General features: G+C 38.0%; 1 pseudogene; it reads left to right on the top strand.

Annotated features, from left to right (window-relative positions):
• The first annotated feature begins 13665 nt into the window (after positions 1-13665).
• Positions 13666-14028, top strand: LOC145669917 (protein GVQW3 pseudogene; annotated as a pseudogene).
• Positions 14029-21378: the final 7350 nt, after the last annotated feature.

Here is a 21378-nt window from a genome sequence, read left to right as displayed (position 1 = left end):
AACGTTACCCCCACATAAAATATAAATTCACCCTTTCTCCCTTCCCTTTTTCGAATACAATGAACCGACTCTTTTGCTGAAGAAAGATGCTAAAAGAAAATTGAAACATCTGTGTCTAAACTTTCTTTGAAGCGCAGTCTTTTGTATTTGTAAGGTTTTGCGAGTGTTTTCGAGATAGCCAAATCTTTTACCATGGACTCCTGCTGCGAACTGACCGTGAGTAAACACCCGATCTCGCTGTGCTCAATTTCTCTCGCACACGTGAAATGGGTTTGTTGTTTCCAAAACAAATAGGAAGTTACCTTGTGCTTTTGCATTTCTGCACGCACACAGGTACCATTCAGGGGCGTCATTTCAGACTTTGCTTGGGGGGGGGGGGCAAGAGCACCACCGACATAAGACTTTCCCGTTTTGTACTAGTATATTAGTAGGCAATCTATTAAAGTACAGTAAAACCTGTCTTTAACGGACCCTTTATTAAACGGAAAACTGTCTTAAACGGAAATATTTCACGGTCCCATGATTTTTGGAGAACAAAACGTGTAAAAGTCCCTTCATTAAGCGGAAACTGTGTTACGCGGACAACGGAAAGAAAAATAAACATTTAACGGAAAATTCTGAGTTCCGGACTACAGCGTTTAGACATTCTGTGAGACATATACATTACGCTGTCTGCGATAAAATGTTCGTTCTTTTGTTAAATATTTCTGGACAGTGTTGACCTTTCCCAACCACTACTCATATTCACCCCCACAAATTGTCCTTAATCCCCGAAACTTAATCAAGAATCATACAGAATGTCGGAAAGAATAAAACCAGATAGAGGAAGAAGAGGAATACGATACCGAGTTCGAAGGAGAGTGTAGAATAAATACATATCAAGATGCTCTCAGAAGTTTAAAGGAACTGCAAAAATTTGCCTTAAGGAAAAATGATTCTGATTCACTTAGTATAATTTCTCAAGGCTAAAGTGTATGCGGAAAGTCAAGCAGCCAAGCAGCAATGTACACAGAAAACCCTGCTTGGCTATTAGAAAAATAAAGAAAACGTGTGCATAGCAAATTTTGTATTCATTTTAATTTTTTGTGTATTTATTCGTAAAAGCAAGAAGTACTGTAATAGAACAATGTACGTACAGCAATATATTTTCTCAGTATGCCCCTTTATAAGCATGTATTTAAAAAGAAGAAATGAAAGGTCTACCTCCACTAAGCGGAAACCTGACTTTAACGGAATTTTTTGCAAGTCCCGCTCGATTCCGCTAAAGACAGGTTTCACTGTATATGTATTCCTCAAACTCTTGGGGGGCGGGGCAATTGCCCCCTCCTGCCCCCCCTAAATGACGCCCCTGGTACCATTGTTGTTTTAATGATCAGAAGAAATATCAAAACCATCCGATATATATGATACGAAACAGCTAACAGAAGGAGGCAAAGATAAAAGTAGGCCTATACCAAGTTTTCCGCGTGGTACCATTACGGAGAATAAATATTTGACAAAGTCACGTAGATGCGCTTAAACCTATTCCATCTGTCCTTATAACTTTTCTGGTCTCATCAATTTCTCAGGAGAATACGTACAACATGTGCCCAAATTCCATATATACTCTTTCTAAACTAATGAGTAAACTCATTAAGAACACCAACTGATATCAATAAACAGGAAAGAAAACAATACTTTATACTTCTATCATTTGGTACACATCTCTATGAAGCACAGCTTGTTTCTTTTCGAAATAGCTCCTTCGTGTCACAGCTGTGGTTAGTTTTGTTTTGTGTTAGGATGAAAGAGAGAAATGCAACATTTGCTTCGCGGTGAAGTTATATATATTATTAAGATGAGCGGTGATAAGCGAGGTTTAACAAAGAGTGCCTTTCGGATGCACAATTTAACGGGTAGTTGCAGTCCGTGTTGAGAATAAAGCCAAAGCTATGTAAGACATGTTATGACAAATCCAAAAGGTGTGTTGTATCGGTGCAGTACCAGTTTTTCACGTTTTTCAAAATGTTCCAAAACCCAAAGAATAATCTTTAATTTCTGATATTTTAGTCGTCACAAATTACAATTTTATAATGTAGTCAATGTTTATAATTACTGGGCAGTTGGGCGTTTAAACTAATGACATCATAATAAAGTCAAAACCATAATTTTGAGTTGAATTGATTCTGAATTTAACGTCCCGTTCAGCAGCGAGGCTATGTGAGACGTGGAACTACTGATTAACGTGGAATTCGAACCACATGAACTCCCACCGGGAATCAAGCCCAGGTTTCCCACGCCAAAGGCAAGTATGCTAACCGTTAGCCACGAAGGAGCTCCACCATAATTTTAGTGGGCGTTAAGAAATATCTCGCCAGTGCTTTTACAGTAAATAAAATTTTATAAGTATTAAAGAATAGTGGTAAGAGATTTTATAATAGCTCTTTTATTTATGAGATATGAGTATTTTGAAAAAAAAAACAACTAAAGAATAGGTTGGCGGAACCACAAAAGACTCGTAAAATAAACTTTCTTATAAATACATACGCACCTTACTCACCTTTTATAATTGCCATGCTTACGTTCTCCATAAAAACAGAAATTCTCTTTTAGTGATAGTTTACACAAGATCATGAAGTGGGTTCAAATTTAATTAAAGCCAAATACAATACAATAATCCACAAATATTGCCTCAAGTGAGTTTAAAGATTTCTAAACACTAGTGCGAAACCGGGCTCTGCCGTTGCGATCGATTTACAGGTCTTGAGACGAAAGTAAGAAGGGACTTACGCACACAGTAAGTAAAAACAATTAATATGCCTGTAACTTTCCCCCAAATGGGTGTATCTTAAAACTAACCTCACCATTATTTTTCTAATTAAATTCTAGCCCGAAATTATGTATCATATTACCCTATTCCCATTTTGAAAACTTGACCTTAATTCAAAATGGTGGATTTCAAGATGGCTGCCATCAAGGTCATATCTACCATACGACTTCCCCCCCAGGACTTATATGTATCCACATGGTTTTTCTTCACTTTCCTTCATTAACGCTCCGTTTACAAAGGGTAGTAAGGGACTTCTGTAGTAATCTCTAATAACCACATCACAACTCTTAAAAGTTATTTAAAAAAAATAGAAAACATGCACCATGGCAAAAATTTGTCATCACAAGTAATGATGCATACATGCCTTCTATCAGCAAAAAAAAGTTTCATTGAAATTGGAGCCGGACATTTGAGTGATGTCCCTTATGGGATGTGATTGAACGTGACGTCAGAGCACATCGCCCCCCTTCCCGGAATTTACGGGAATTAGGTGACCTGAGTGAGCACATGTGGTGCCAGCTCTCTCCAGCGACCTATCAAGGATCATTGCGTGTATACCAAGACGTGTCGCCGTTTTTATCCATGCCAAAAGTCGACATACTGACAATTAGGTAGGTAGTCATGATGGTCTGGCTGATGTGTGCGTATATTTTAACTCGTACATTTTGTCTCGACTCGAATTTCGAGACGTCTCGACTCGAATTCGAGTCGAGTCGAGACAGAGATTGTCGAGTCGAGACACGAGTCGAGACAGAAACATATTTTCGAGTCGAGACACGAGTCGAGACAACATTTTCTCGAGACGAGTCGAGACAGGCTTAAATCTCGACTCGACTCGACTCGAATGCATCCCTAATAAAAGGAAATATTCCTTATATTCGCGCCTAAATAATATAACAGATTATATGATTGGCATAAACAAACGCGTGGGCAATATGCTTTGATTTGGCAACTTACGATTGACTTACATTCTTACGCATGAAAGGAAAAAGTGTACTTATTCTTTTTACAACTGAAGAGTAATAAAATTGAAGAAAAGTTTTTGCTTCTCAAAATTATTTCCAAGTTGTGGGGGATTCGTTATGACAATGAAGATGCTAGGACGCTTCAATACATAAAAATTCTCATCACAAGTTCTCGATATATTATCAGATGTATTAAACATATTATGATTTACAAGCATCAGTAACCTGTTCAGCTTGTTTCATATATTGCATCGTGCATTACGTGGGCTGATTTCAGGGCTTGATTGGAACACTCTGAGCTGGAGCGAGCGGAGGCTCATTACAGTTGATTCCAGTGTCACTTCTGTGCACTTATCGCATCACAAAAAAACGCAATACTGAATTGATCAACACCATTTTAAATATAGTTCTACCTTATGGTCCATAGATTGTTTGGCAAACATTGACGTTTCAAAATATCGCCACCATTAATCACACATATTTGACTAGAGTTTAGTTCTGTTGGCGAATGCCAGAGAAGTATGATTGGATGTTGGTAACAAGATGGGTCCTAGGGGGCGAAGCACCAAGTAGGTTTGGCGGCAAAATTCCCAGAATCGATCTATATTCAACTTTGTCACTGCGTGCATGGGGATCACACGTCTAATAATCTAACACTTGCTCTCACATTCAGCCCACCTCAATTCAAAAGCAGCATTGCATCCAAAATGCGGTTTTCCTCAAACATTTTCATGCGTTATATTTCCCAAAAGTGCAAATATGTGCAGGTTTTCACTTTGCATACAGTAAGAACAATGTTTCCGCTACGATATATTAAAAAATCACAGACATAACATTATTATGCCATATTTTCTACTAAAATGCCATTCTATCGTTTGACTACAGTTTATATGCTTTCAGTATCACAGCATTTTCCAAATATGATATTAAGTAGGGGATTACCATAGGGATATGATACTGATATTAACATCATTCCAAATATGATTATTGATTACACATTACCTCAACATTCTAAATATACAAAACGATACATACATGTCGGTCGTGTCACCATGTTTACCAGTCACGGAATATCTACACGCAATGTAGGAATAGTCACATTCAAAGTCAATTTCCTATCTTCTGTCACTAAGCAGCACCTTTCCTGCTTCGGTGGATAACCAAATTTACACGTCCCATGAATTCATTGTAAATAACTATCACTTCTTTTCCTGCACATCTTATGTGTACACTATTAAGGTTTCATTATAGCAAATTATATCAAGTCAATCTTTTACTTCATTCTTCGAGTTTTTGCTAAGAATTGCCTGGTTTGGCCCCACTGTGCGACGTTGAGAATGAAGGTATGAAAGTGAGAAGAGTGTAGAGACACATTCAAGCTGCTGTTTGCGCGGGAATATTAAAAATAAAAGTAAACGAGGGAAACAATAACATTTTCGAACTTCAAGCAGTTGTAGAATAAGGGCTTAAGGGATCAGAACTTAGCCCGACGAAGTTCGACTTTTTTACACACACTAATCACTACCAATGATTTATTTTAAAATTCCATTGACATATCAAAAGCTTCCAATTTGGAGGAATTTATTGAGGTCATTTTTCATCAACTTTTTATATCGGTACCATATTATTTTGTGTATGCGTGTCTAGTTGTGTGATGTTTTTATCTATCTACATACATACAAAACATAAGTACACACATTCTTCATATATGTACGTGTTAGTGTATTTTAATATGTTAATTAATAATAAGTACCTTAAATTCGGAACTTTCATTCATTAAGAAATTAAGTAATTACTATAATTTCAGACATATGTAGTAGCCAAAGTATATTTTGGATTTTAAGTACAAACATTGAACATATTCTTCACCTCCATCGATCAATATTTAGAAATTCACAAAGAAGGATCCTTCTGAATTTCCATTACATTTCACAAAATATTTTTTACCGTTAAGAGATCGAAATTAACATACTATTGATGTGGTCACATACAGAATAAAATTTAAAAGTTTACAATTATTACTGGAAATTAATACTGTCACCCATTTGGAACAATTTAAAAGCACATAGTTTTAATGTATTAAAATTTCATTTCTTATCAATAGTATGAAATGTTGTAAATAGTAGTAACTTTCCATAACTGTTCTCCTAGCGAATTTGTATACAACCATAGGTAGTTTTGTCAAGTCTAACAAAAAGTCCAAAATAAGACTCTCAAGAATAGTTCTTATTTGGAAAAGGATACATAATGATCGTTTTTGGTTGTTGTAATGGTCTTTCCAAGAAGATTAATAAAAATTCAGCGTAACAACAAAAAACTGCTTTTCTTATATATATATATATATATATATACAGTGGCGGATCCAAGGGGAGGGCTATAGGGGTTATAGCCCCCCTTGACGCTCAGGTTTACACTGGATAAAACGGCAAACTATGGTTTAGCCCCTCCCTTGATCATATCCTGGATCCGCCATTGTATATATATATATATATATATATATATATATATATATATATATATATATATATATATAATGATTGCTAAAGTGAGTGTAGGGGCGCTGAATTCTACTTTGCCCCGGGCGCAGAAATCTCTAGCTACGGCTCTGCATGAAAAGCAATTATGGTTTATTCCGAGGGAAAAATGCAAACATGAAAGTACCAAAGTACATTGTCGAAACTCTTTGGGGGGAGGGCCCGAGACGGCGTCCCAGCAGTAATGGGACATGTTGACATCTGTCCATTAGCTACATGTCGATATCAACACAAACGTTGGCCACATTTCAATATCGATCATGCGATCCCACTAGTGACATTCCTTGAGTTTACTCAGTCGTTTCGCACAATTTAGCACAATTCGCACAATTTCGCACAATTTCAACTTGGCCTCAGTTGTTGCCTTCTTATTGGTATGCAACCATGCACATCTTATTGCATCGATTTGAGGGAATATTATTGGCGAATTGGCAATGGCTTTTATTTTCTTGACGCTAATCTTTACATTTCCGACGCTTTGAACTTACGTTTACTAACTATGAGTGCATTTCTGGGCATTTTTCGTTAATTGTTTCCACACATGTGAATCACCCCGCTTCATCTGTTGTGCTCTACCGACACTCCAGATGTCTTTCTAGAGCATTTGAGTACAAATTCTCTACACTTAATACTCAGAACGTCACTGTTGGCCACATCTGGCGATTATGCAACCACACACAACGGGCATGAAGGTGTCCGCCATTTTGTATTTGTTCCAGATATCGACTTAATACAAACGAATTATTGTTACCTGGTAAAAACCCTATCAATTCATATCCATTTAGACCAATTTTCATTTGGCAGATTATCCGGGATTCCCTACGTTCCTTTGGGAAATCTCTTGTGCGTGCATGGTAGCATTGTGAAACATGCAAAATTCAATAGCAGGTATGACTTCTTCAGTGAATTTTTCACCCGCCCTTTTTACGTTGGATAGTTTCCGAACTATTGGCGTCCGAAAGTCATTTTCCCACGCTTTCGGCATATTGTAGATCCGAAACTATGTCCGATAGCAGAAAGTTCAAGATAACTTTTTTTCTTGTCTCAGTGGCAGGAGTCACCTCCCAAGAGTTGTAACACTTATTTTGCCATACCCGATATATATATATATATATATATATATATATATACACGAGAGAGAGAGAGAGAGAGAGAATGAAAAAAGAGACTTGATTTAACCATGTATTGGTTATTGCATACACACACACAAATGGAAGTAGTACCTCCTTTCATTTCAAGTGCGATAATTAACTTCCAAACTAGAATATATAAAAAAAATTAATAGACTTCGTGGAGCACTTATCTTTGTGCATTGACTCCTTGGCTCAATCCGAGCTCCAGCCGAGTAGAATTTGTGGCGGACAAACACCGTGTGCTTGGATTTTCTCAGGCTTCTCCCATTTCCTCCCAATTTCATTATTCCATCGTTATTATCCATGTCAACATCACCATCTGCCTTTGCCTCGGTGCATAATCGAGAGACATTAAACTTGAAATAAATAAATTAAAACGTTCGCTTGTAGTTGTATATGGAAAACAGTGAACCAAGCGAGAGGGGCACAGGATCAGATAACCAATTCTGCACTAATCTAACCATTTGCCTAACGAACTAAGGGTCAAGAAGGGGCAGTAGTAGATCAGAAATAGACTGGCTAAGAACGAAATGTTGATTTAAGTGGCCAAGATAAGCAGTCCGTTTTAATATTTGAAATAAAAGAATGAACTTATTTTAATGAAGCCAAGTTCCAATATACGCAGGTGGCCAACTTGCAGAGTAATATATAACGTACGGTAATTTACGACTTCTATGAAATAAAGGCCAAATTACACAAGTGATCAAATTAACAGGTTTTCCTGTACATCCTCAATTGCACAATCCTCACCGCCACTCAAGCGAATAGGAGCCACTGGTGGGTTGGATCGAGGTCAAATGGGTCTCGAGAAAGCTCGAAGAGTTAAATAAAAAAGTCATTAAGTGGAAGATCTTTTCCATCATGTTCTTATGCTAGGACTTCTTGGCCTTCCTCAAAACCATTTCTGCAAGTAAAGAAGAATGTGAGACGGATGGCTTGGAGTGATCGATTGGTTTCATCTAACCAACTCTCTTCAATACCTTTCTCCTCTTTTCGTTCCATTTAGTTCTGTCTCTTTTTACCAGCCCCATGATCACAGGAAAAGGACTGTTGACTTACTCGATCTCTCTCCTGTGTGTTTCCAGGAACGTAGTGATGGTAATGGGTGATGAAGGAAATGAAGGCATTGGTAAACCAGTTCCCTCTTCTGTCTGGGGATTTCGTCCGAACAACGATGATAGGACTACTTTCCAAGGGGTAGCCAAGGACCCCACGCATGGGAAAAAGAGATCGTGGATAAATTTGATGTGTGGAGTGGAAGGCATGCCCAACGGAAAGAAGGAAGCACACCACTCCTGCCCATGAAATTCAACCACAGATAAAAATATTTTCGTTCTCTGTCTCTCCAGAGAAAAGGTTAATACCAAAAGAAACCATTAACTCTTCTTTCTCTCTACAGCTGGTCAGAAGATACTAGGAGACGAACACTTTTTTTTATAGCTTTCTTTCTCTTACTTTTCTCCTTTATTCTCATCCTGTATGCTTCTTAGCAAGGAGTGCCCGGGTTTAGTTCTCGGTGCGAACGGGATCACTACTCAGTTCTTCCCCATGCGTGTTTAAATATTAGGATTAGGAATTATACTTTTGGGCTTCAGCATATTTTAAACCTGTCACGTATGAGAGGGGACGCAACTCAGAGGGTCACATTACCCGGAGAAGTTAAGAAGGAAGGAAGAGGTCTGAAAACTTTATGTTAAGTACCATCCCGACATTTGTCTGGTATGGATGAGAAAAACCCAGAAAAAGTACACTTAGGATTACTTATCTGAAAAGGCTTTTATATCTTTCCAACGAGTGTTTCCACCATGAATCGAACTCGAGACTGCTCGTATCAAAGGCGAGAGCGTTAGCGACTGTGGCACGTGGATCACAGTGTGTTTAAGGAATTCGAATAGGAGGAAACTGGTGTAAAGAAACAAGCATCGGATTGTTCAGAACCTAAAACCCAGTGGTGCCCATTGCAAGGGAAGTCCTATTCCGGAAATATACTCACGTACTCAACATTTAATATTTTTCTTACAGTGACGACGACAGCTTTTATTTGTTGGGGAAGGGGACGGGTGCTCAAGAGGAGGGCTGAGACATTTTGGATGGGCAACTGATTTTTTTGACATCGAAAAAAATAGTTTTATATTTCTTGACATACATTACATGTCTGAAACCAGGTGTAACAATGGAGGATCTCGCCTCCTCTAGTGTCGTCACTGTTTACCTACCTCGTTTTCCTTTTACAACGATCTTTCTAATGTCATGATCCTCTCTACCCGACTAATGAAAGAGGCCAGGGTATGAAAGAGATGTAATGAAAATACGGAAATGCCTGACAATCCCTCCATTACATTCATTCGGGAAGGAGGCTTTAAGAACATTTCTTATAAAGTAGTAATTCGGAGCCCCAAAGACACCCCTGTAGAAAATATCTTCGTACCCATGCATCTATAAACAATTTTGGTATCTTTTCTCATTCTTCTTGGCATGATCTTCCTTCCATACACTTTCTCTCTATCACATCGCGCGGAACATCTCGGATATGTTATACAAGATGTCCAACAGCATGCAGTACCACCCTTAATAGTACGTGTAATCCCCGAGTTACCACAGAGCAGCTATTCGAGCAAGTAACCCGTCGTACAGATGCTAAATATCTGGGACGCGGATTCTGTTAGATGTGAATAATGGTGTAGCCAGGCGATGCACGTTGATAAACCCTGGCTTCTAGTCAGGTGCAATGCTATTGAAATCTGACAGGTGAAGGGAGAAGGCTTATACCGAAAGAGCACGGTAGGTTTACACTAATGACATACAAATGCGCGTTATTTCCCTGGAAGTTGCTATTCCACAATGTCCATATAAAATAAGTAAACAGGAATTACTATGTCACGAATGTACAACGCACCAGTTGCTCCCTGTATGAAGACTACAGATGAGAAGGATGTGTAGATTTTATTTTCTCCCGTATGAAACCGCCAGATATGAAACGTGTATCGTAAGTGTGAACACTCTGGCTTTTCCGGTTGTCCGCATGTCTAGGTATGTCCACACGACCGTCACTGTGTCCGAGCTTTAAAAGTTACTATCATTTCTAAATATCGCTGTGCTGTATTTTCCTTACCACTAGAATTTCTGCTACACTATCTAAGATGCTCACGCTTGAAAGATGGTAGACTTGCTATAACAATCAATTGTTTTTTGTACGTGCATTACCTTTTGGGGGAGGTAGGTCACGGTGGTTATGGTTGCACTGGCTGTTGACGTCCTTGCAGAACGGTCCAAAAAATCCTTTAGTACAGTCGCTCACCAGTGTGTCACGGATGCACATCTGTTGTAGAAGCCGCGGGTCTCGCATCATATACACCACCGATAGACTAAATTGTGCAAACCTACGCCTGGCCTCTCGCAACTTTACTCTAAGACTACATAAAGCTACTCTTTGAATTCATTTAATTAAACAATAATCGTTGTCATGCCATTGAGATATATATACTCTGCTCAACACACAAGATTTACCCAGACTGCTAAACTTGTCGTGTTAGAGGTAACCAAACTACTAACAGCATGCCCTGTGTAACCACTATGATTAACCTACTGTGTACTGTGGCCAGTGTGGTGAGAGCTTCAAATTAAGATCAACATACTTCCTTCCATATATATACTTTTAAAATACTTTTAAAATATTAGTCAAATATTGGAAATACATTAACTGAAGCCAACATGGTCTGGCTCAGTGTGTACCCTAAGGCTCTGATCGCCGCTGGACTGAGACTCTACGACAATGGGTAAAAAGAAGTCACCTAGTAGATTTAACTTAGGAGTCACGATTATTTCCAACCAAGATAAAAAATCTGGGAACATAAGAACCTTTTTCTCATCTTGAAATTGACAAAGAGGAGTGGAAACTCCTTATCTAGCTATCTGTCCTTTCTCTTTTTTCTCTGTGTAGATGATGGGATAAGTGGCGCGCGCTGTATATGGGGTTTCCAAAAGAAGGCTTAACCATGTTCATCTACTTCCCATCAGTGTTGTTCCGCGTTCCTCCTAGAGTAGGAACACTATATTGTTCTCACTAGCCCATAAACAAGTGCCAATTTCTGCTTCCTTTCTCAGACGAGAATCTTTCGCCGAAGGGTTAAACAGTAAACAAACGGATACAGGAGGTTTATAAATAGAACATTTGAGATCTACCCTCACTTATCCATTGTTAAATACTATACCTCTCTCGAAGAAAGTGAAAGAAGTGAGGATTATTATAAACTCAGCAGGCGTACTGATAATTTCTTCTATACTTCTTTTTCCCTTCAATTGTTCCTATTTTTATCGTTTTCTCTTCTTGGGGCAAGAAGTTGAAATCAGTCAGGGGCAAAAGCCTGAACTGTGAGATATAGAAAGCGGCCTCCAACACTTCTTCATTCTTTCTCCTGCCTCGCTAAAATGATTTAAATCGTTGAGAGAACGAGAGAAAAATCGCTCTTACCCCTTGGTGATTTCCAATTTTTCTCTCATAGTCCAATGAGAAAAGAAGTAAAAGAAATTCTGCCTTCCCGGTCTTCAAGCCACAATACAGCACTTAATCTATTTTTCTTTCTTTCTCCTTTTGTAACCATCACCAAGACCTAGAGGGCGAAGAGCGAGCGATTCTCATACGTCTTCACAAAGGGGGTAGAAGCAGACCCTCTTGTAGGTAACTCGACGAAATAGGGGGAAAAAGAAACTTTATTTAACCCAAACCTCCTAGAGAAAGGGTTCGCCAAATACCATCAAGCTCTTTCAGTTTATCCAAGTCCTTTCCCCACAACTATAGCTCCCCTTTCTCTTTTCGCGGAGTGCTTTCAGTGAACCACTTCATATGGACGCTTTCACGTTTTCTCTCTTTCTTTTCACCACATGGTACCTCTTTTCGTTCTGGTGGACATCCTTTCCTTCTCCTTTGTGAGTGCTCTGGAAGACGATGTCCCCATTAAATTATCTTTTCTATTGTGCCTTCAATCTAAAAAATGTAAACATTTGTATGATTATATTTAAGAAAATCCAAAGCCGGACTATGATAAACCATGAAAGAGTCTCTCTATGGACTATTACGTAATTCCAAAGCATGTTTGTATTTCCTATATAATAAATCCTCTGAACATATCTTAATAGTTACACTGAACTAGACAGAGGCTTATTGGGTTTAAAATTTAAGACTAATCTTTTCGCATTTTTTAAAAATAGAATCATGACTTTAATACTACTATAATTCCTTGTGCGGAGTTTCTCAATATTACATTATGCTTTATACACATTTTAATTACCTATACTGAAAATTACGAACTTCTCAAGTTCTCTTAGAATAATTCTTTTGGACCTTACTTTTCTCATGGTCAAGTTCCTATTCTTCTGAGCCAATTCTGCAATCTTTCTTTTGTTTTTGGTATATTGCCTACCAAGTGGAAACATGCTAATGTAGTTTCAGTTTCTGTGAAGAGAAATGTCAGTTATGTGAAGAAGTAAAAGAAATTCTGCCTTCTCCGTCCTCAAGCCACAATACAGCCACGTAATCTCATTTTCCACGGGCATGCCAGGCCTCCTAAATACACTCAAGTCGAATGTTCCTTATGTCATAGTGAAATGCAAACGTACGAGGACGTCCATATAAATGACCAGACCAGACCGCTCTCATATTCTGATTTCCAGAAACCGTTGAGTGTTCAGGAAATTAGGTCTGAGAACCAGCAATGATCCTTTACCCTCACAAGGAATTCCACGTATATCAGGACCTACTGCTAGTATCATGACTGTTCGCCACGAGGTGCGAAAAGTTCCGTGGCCAAACAAATGCTCATAAGGTATTACACATGACACCAACAATTATTAGGCACATATGCTTGACTGTATGTGCATCATACCCGTGATATAAGAACCGGGAATATCCTTCTATAGTGAACACTCAGAGGTGAAGTGATTTCAACATACTGACAATGGATTGTCCTGCTCAAAGTCCTGTTTTGAATCAAATTGAACATTTTTGAGGTGTTTTCAGAACCGACTTCGCACCATACGAGGTCCGACAATAAAGTAATGAGATTGTTTTTTTTAGTTGATGCTGGAAACCCTGCAGACTGAAACCGCCGCCAACGTGTGACCTTGGGCCTGCTCCACTAGCACAGCACGTGGCGCTCACGAAATATTATTCACTGTGGAGTTAGAGGCTGAAGAGTGCGGTCGTGTGTTGGACCCCCGTCACAACAATGGAAGCACGTAATATTGAGCAGCGCTACGCAATCTCCTTCTGTGTGAAACTTGGTGAGACTGCCGCGGTAACGTACCGGAAGCTTCAGCAGGCCTTTGGAAATGAAGTATTATCAACGACACAGGTGTATCGTTGGCACCAAATGTTTGCGGAAGGCAGAACGAACATCGAAGATGAACACCGCAGTGGGCGACCCACAACAACACGAACGGAAGGGAACACAGACAGAGTGAGGGAACTTGTACGAGCGGATAGACGATTAACCTTGAAAATGATTGCGAATGAACTGAACATGAATCGAGAAACAATGCGTCTGATATTAACTGAAAATTTGGAAATGCGGAAAGTGTGTGCAAACTAGGTCGCAAAAATCTCACACAGCAACAAAAAGAAGACCGGACGACTGTGGCGGCTGATTTGTTGGACCAAGTGGAATCTAACCGGATTTACTGAACAGAATTATCACTGGTGTTGAAAGTTGGTATTTTCAATATGACCCCGAAGCGAAACGTCAAAGTGCGCAATAGTGTTCGAAAGATTCGCCAGGACCAAACAAAGTCCGCATGTCGAATTATAAGGTCAAATGCATGTTTATGTTTTTTTGACTCCAGTTGAATTGTCCATAAAGAGTGGGTACCTCCAGGTCAGACAATAAATCAACATTTCTACATAGAAATTCTCGAAAACGCATCCTTCGTATTCGTCTAGAGATTGCTGACACCTGGATCCTCGATCACGATAATGCACCAGCCCTACTGCATTGTCTGTTCGGCAGTATTTGGCATCAAAGTGCTACCACACCCTTCTTATTCACCGGACATCGCCCCGTGTGATTTTTAAGGTTTGGCAGGCATCACAAAAGATGACTTCCAGAGACGCTACGAACAATGGAAACGCCGATGGAATAAGTGTGTGTAGGCACAAGGGGAGAACTTTGAAGGTGATCACATTGTGGTTGGTTAAAAATATAAGTAAAGTTGTTTTTCCGAACAATTCTCGTTACTTTATTGCCAGCCCTCGTTTAACAAAGAATTACATCGATATCTATCCTTTTCGAGCTCTCCGCAAAGAATGATATACATGCAGGAAATGTTTTGCCACTGTATCGTAAGTATGCCTGCAATAGTGAAAGTTAGCATAAACACAAAGGATGGTTTAACCACGTATTACATGAGATGGATGCATGAGCAAACTTCGACTTCAATTTTGAGTGGATGTCCGGATACTTTTTGTTACATGGTGCATACACATATCTCAGTACTCAGTGCTAGTAAGCAACAGGCTTTGTTAAACACTGGTCAGCAGTTAGCAACACTGAATTGCTGGTTTTACAGCCTATATTCATCCATGTTGATAATATCATCATTTGAGTATATGGATTTGTGGGATCTATTCATTTTAAAGTTATTTTTCAAGCTTTGGTTCATTGATAGACCCTATTACTCCTGCGTTAGCATAAACACACAAAGACCGCTGGTTTTCTATCTGCTACAATCGGCGCCTGCCAGCTTGTATAATAGCTGCATGTTTGTAAATCAAACAGCACATAGTGAATGCAGGTTGAGATCAGTGTTCGTAGTTTGAAGGAAATTTCCCTAATCTAGGGAAATTTCGTAAATTATCGCGCTGGCTGATTGACCAATATAAGTGCTTAAATTTTTCTCTGCTTTTCAGGAATATACCAATACACAATAGCTTTTGTGTGTGTGTTCATGGTAGCACCATTTACATCTATTATTGGGCCAGTATTTTTGTGAAAAAGTGAAGAAAAAAGTAGTAGAAATAGATGTAAAAAGCAAATAAACAAAAGAAATGTGATTTGCACTTCTATTAAATATACCTAAATTAATCTTATCACGTAACTTCTGTTACAGGAATTGGACTCTCAAAAAACTAGGGATAATTTGATAAGAAAAGGGAAAATATTGTGTCAGTCGAGGGAAATTTTCTAAAGGAAACCTACGAACATTGGCTCAGATTTGTCAGCGCTTGCAATCGGTACCGACAAATCTGCCGAAATGAATTTTTAAGGTGGATCGCTAGGTGTTTTCGGTGCTATGCTAAACGCTGCTTGAATAGTGCGGCGTTGCCAGACAGTGTTGAATGTTTACTGATGTCAGATAATAAAGGAAGTAATGATGGAATTCTGCTTGGATACTCACTGGAGAAATTAGTTTTCGGTCCTTACCGCAATTCACAGCTAAGTTCCTCTTCTCAAATTGCAACCCCAAAATCCAGGAATTTTCTTATTGTGACTACCACAGTAAACGTACAAACTTGGCAACAACGCATTATGGCGTTCTCCGCAAGTTTCTTCTCAAAATCTATTTCCTTAAATGTATATTAATATTTAAATAAAATGTGAAACATAACACGAAACTGGTCAAACAATATATCTATTTCGTAATAAGATCGTTACTTTAAAATACTTTACACGTAAAAATTAACATTTCATAAAACCAAGCACTTCTGACAAGATCTAACAGCAAGTGCCATCTTGTGTGCTCATTGTAAAACAAATCAAATATTTTCTTTTATTTGTCACCTTTTTCGATATCAGAAGACACAACCAAATGAATCAGTGTCTTGTGTTGTAGCTGAAACATACATTTATATTATAGTACAAGATCTATAATATGTAACGTTTCATTGTGCAGTAATTAAGAGAATGCACTAAAATATGTATTGACTTCCGGGTAGTGATCCACCTTAATTCTTGCTCGCTGGTTGTCGGCGTCGATTACCTATGTATGCGCTGCATAAAATGAATGTACGGTACCCTTAATTGTAGCTATTTTCATCTACAGCTATGTCTGCGGTGTGGGACAAGAAGAATAAATACAATCGTAACCGACATGTAACTGATAAATCCTGAAAAGAGATGAATAATGAACTGAAAAAGGAAAATGAATAAATATTTACTTACTTCATTAATAGACCTACTTGTTTACTACTCTCGTTCTTTATGTTTGCCTTCTGTTTGAGAGTATTATATTGCAAAGGGTTGTTTCAAAAATATTTTATACGATGCTATACTTTACCAACAATGTAATTGAAACTCATTCCATTGTAAACTATTGTTTTTAAAATCTGCCTTCAGTTTCTGAACTAAGTGAATATGTTGACCTTGTCTTTTCTATTTTTATTTATTACATGATTACCAATTACTTTCTTTTTGAGTTTTAATGCGACACTATTAGGTTCATATTTAACATTTTTGTCGCCCCCATAATAATAATAAAAGCCGATGTAGAAAATTTAGGATCGTAGAATGAATAATCAAAGTGGAAGTCGAAAAATGTGTAAAACAAATGAAGAATTCCGTGCCACATATATATGCATGTACACAGTGGTGCTATTCAGCCCGTTCGCGGTTGTTAAAATATTACAAGTTCGCAGAACCGTTTGTTACACCCAGACATAAACACACACACACATAACGCATCACCTAACCTAGAGTGGAAGAAAGAAACCAAACAAACTTGTGAAAATACTCTGTACTTTTCCAGCTCACTTGTATTGTTGTGAAAACAAACAACTTTGAATTGTTTCAATTCAATGGGCAGACAGAAATTTGAATCGGCAGATAGAAATTTGAATATGAATTCCGGGTTTCGTAAAATAATATTTTCCGCGACAGAACGATCTAAGCAAAATAAGATATTAAAATCCGAATTCGTCGGATATTCATCTCAAACTGTTTTTTTTTTTTAATCTTCGAATTGATTTTTTTTTTACAGATTTGAATTTTCCAAGAGAAATCGAGTTTATTCGCATTCTGGTACTGATTTAGGACAAGAATAATTTGAAAAGGGCTGCACACTGAAGTCCAAAGAAGATGGCCAAAAGCTTGTTCACAAACGAGATGTCCCTGCTCCTTCACTTGTGCAGCCACGTCTAATCTGTGATTTACGGAGGAGAGAACTTTTTTTGTATCGTTGATACTGGGAAACTTCAAAATACAGAAAGCATCCTGGATTCCAGAAAAAATGAGGTTAATGTCAATTCTCTACATCCTGTTTTCACCACCATCTCTCTGGAGCACTTTCTCTTTACCAATCATCGGTGACATACGGGGTTCGGTCCGGTCTCCTTGGAAAAACGAATTAAGACTGGTTAATTAAACAACCTTATGGAGTTAAAATAATTACGGTGCTACCATTTTCTAATACTTTGATTTGTTAGCGAAAATACACTATATAGAAATATATTCAAAATATAAGCATTTTGTAATGAAAAGTTCTGCCATTAAAATTACTTTTTTTATTGTGATAATCCCGAAAATAAGCAAAATTGGTGAAAAAACAAAAATCAAAAAGCGTTACGTAACAAAGGGGGGAGGGCTTCAACCTTGCATTACGAAATGTGATAAGAGAGAGGGAGGGGTAAAATTGATCAAAAACAGAGTTATGTAATATGTGAACGGCCCCTAATGCCTAAATGCCTATTACGTATGATACCTATTTGCAACACGTTTTTGAATGACTTCAATGTCTTCATTAGTTCTCGAGATAGGTATCTCCGAAGCAATGCGTACAAACCGCTAACTTCTATCTTACCTCTGCAAATGTCTTTTGCTCAATGTTACATATTGGCTCTATGTTTTCTTTATCCAACTATATCACAAGGGGCAAGAGTGAACGTTCACGATTGCCCCGTACACTCTCGCCCTGCCTCAGGTATCTTCCAATCATTGCCCACCATCTCCCTTCTGAGCACTTTTTTCTTGCGTCCTACCGATAAGAAATATGAACCGATATAGCTTTTCTACGGAATATTTCCAGTCCTGTACCTTCAACTGAAACACCATTACATGCTGTATACGTACCTACGAATCTTTTACTTCTTTCTTTCTGCAACAAACTTTCTACTCTGCTGCTCTTCACAGTGCACGCATACGGCTCCCCTCTTCTCTTTTCCCGTTTTGATATGTGTCATCCCGAACCAGTTTTGAACATTCGCTTATATATATATATATATATATATATATATATATATATATATATATATATATATATATATATATATATATATATATATATATATATATATATAAAGAGAGAGAGAGACAGACAGAGATAAAAAAGAGAACCGATGGTTAAAATATTAGAATAGCACCACTGCATGTACACAATAAATATCTGGAAATTTCCCGAATTGGAGTATGGTAAAAACTGCTTCCCGAAATTGGTCGTTTCCCGAGCCATGGTCCATGTTGGGAATTGTGAACGTGAACCTGGGAACTATCAACAAGGTAAAGCTCCTCATCCAACGAACTAGCCATCTTTCATATAACTAGGAGATTTTTACCTGCCATACGCACTATTTATGTTGAATTAATACCGTGGCATGAAAAATCAGCGCCCCGGACGAGAGTATACGACGACACCCCCATACATATGAGTGAAGTCGGCAGACCAGCCGCGAAGAGCCACCATGGTTGGCGCAAAGCGTAATAAAATTTTCAAAATAAATCCTGCTTTTCCTTGATTTTGAGCACTTTTTATTACTTTTTCTTCTATTTTTTTATGTGCACATGCATTTTGCTAACATGAGTAACATTATACATGAGAATTTTACGCTCCCCTTATTTCGGCGCCCGGGATAGTCGTCCCGCTCGCCCCCTCACGGCACGGCACTCTATTGAACAGTCGACACAAATCGATGCAGAGGAGGCTCCGACAATCATAAGGAAGTTCCCTGTTTCCTTTGTGTTCGTACCCCTTACAAAGGACCCCTTTTCAGCCCTCATTGTTTCTTCTCTATGTTAATGCCATTCGCAAGACTTTCTTAGTTCTGGAAAATATCTCTTAGATGCCAAAATGAACAATTTTGTAAACAAACAGATTTAATATGACTGAAAATTCGAGAATGATCTTGTTACACTTTTCTTTTGCTGTAAAAGTTCCTATCTTCCTATTCAAAAAATGCTCGTAGGCCTACATCGTGTTTTCTTCTTTTTTTAAATTTCTGAAGCAAAACTCTTAGCCTATACTATAAATAATGAATCTTTACTACAAAATGTCGCTGGTCTGTTATTATATGTAGTGACAGGATGACTTAGAAAAACTTTTTTTATTATTATTAATTCTTGTGCTAACCATACTTTTAGATTCTTAAAACGACAGTGTAAATTTTCTGATCATTAATCTTTCTTGACTAATCTCTGCATTAGTCGAAACAAAATTACAGAATACTTTTGAGTCCTTGAGTCAAAAATAACCAGTACATAACCAGTCAAGATTAAAAATTTCAAATATCTTTCCAGTGACGGATCTAGCCCGGGCCGGTGGCCTATGCTCCCGTTCTTTACGAAAAAATAATTTAAGCTATATTTATTTATAATATAGTAATATATTTAAGTTACTCGACCTATGATTTCCCCTCTCATAGTAACAGATAGTTTTCTACAGCCTTTAGAGCAAGGCATTTTGACAGCCTGTAGAAATTTGCATTGTGATTCGTATTAGCAATGACAGTAAAGTAGATTTTTCTGTTTCTACTGTGCATCATCGGCATCATTATATCAGAAGTATTCCGCCATTACCAGCGGGTCACTTACCGCAGCTGAGAAGCTGCCATGCTCCACGATCTTCTATTAACCTTTCCATCTTCACATACGATTTTTCTGTTTTGATATCGCCAATAGCATAATTCTGTTTCGATATAGTCTAATTAATCCCCTCCCTCTCTTTCCTGCCACCATACCCTCAAGCACATGATACAGTTCCCTCATGATACAGTTCCTTCTTAACCAATATCTCCACCAGTTTTTCTTCCTCTTCTTAATAATATTTTTCTCCTTCCATTTCTAACACCCTCTCATTCGTTTCCCTCTCGACCCAGCTATTTCTCTCCATTCTTCTCCACGCACATATTTCGAAAGCCTTCAATTGTTTCTCATCATATTTGCATAATGTCCATGATTCTGCCTTATAAATACAGTAAAATACAGTACACGAAGCATTTTATGAGTCTTTTTTTCAACTCTATTCAAGGTCCCACAAAATAGTATTTTCTTCATCCTAAAGGCTTCTTTCGCCATTTCTATCCTTTCTTTTATTTCACGTTCGCATATCATATCATCACTAATAATACTACTCAGATATCGAAAACTAGTCATTTGTTCTTTTATCCCGCTCCTACTTCTATATTTGACACCGATCGCTTCGTTTCAATCACCATGGATTTCGTCTTTCTAACATTTATTTTCATCCCATATTCTTCAGAAGCCTTTCTCAAGTTTTCTACATCTTATTAATTTTCTTTTTAGATTCTGCAACAACAACTATATCAACCCCAAACCGTATACACCTCATCATTTCATCTCCTACCGAAATTCCATCTTCATTAGGTAGACTCGTTTTCGCTATCTCTTCTATATAGCTATTAAATAATGTCGGCGAAATACATAATCTCTGTTGAACTCACCTTCCAATTACACTGTCCGTCTACTGTGCATGCACCAGCGAATTTCCATGAAAGATCATGAATAATTCTGATAATTTATATAGTATTTATGGACCAATACTTACTAGGACCTATATAAATAACATATATCGTTCCTCAAAATAACGAATACGGCAAACATAAAAACATCAATAGACATATTACATCAGGGCGAAATAGGCCTAAATTTCAGACACTTCAAAACAGATATCATTAGTTCTTACCTCTAGTCTAGTGGCTAGCACGTGTGCCTTTGGTGTGC

Source organism: Thermobia domestica, chromosome 14, assembly GCF_964235325.1.
Source record: "Thermobia domestica chromosome 14, izTheDome1.hap1.1, whole genome shotgun sequence".
NCBI classification, from domain to species: Eukaryota; Metazoa; Arthropoda; class Insecta; order Zygentoma; family Lepismatidae; genus Thermobia; species Thermobia domestica.
This window is presented reverse-complemented; position numbering and strand designations above follow the sequence as displayed.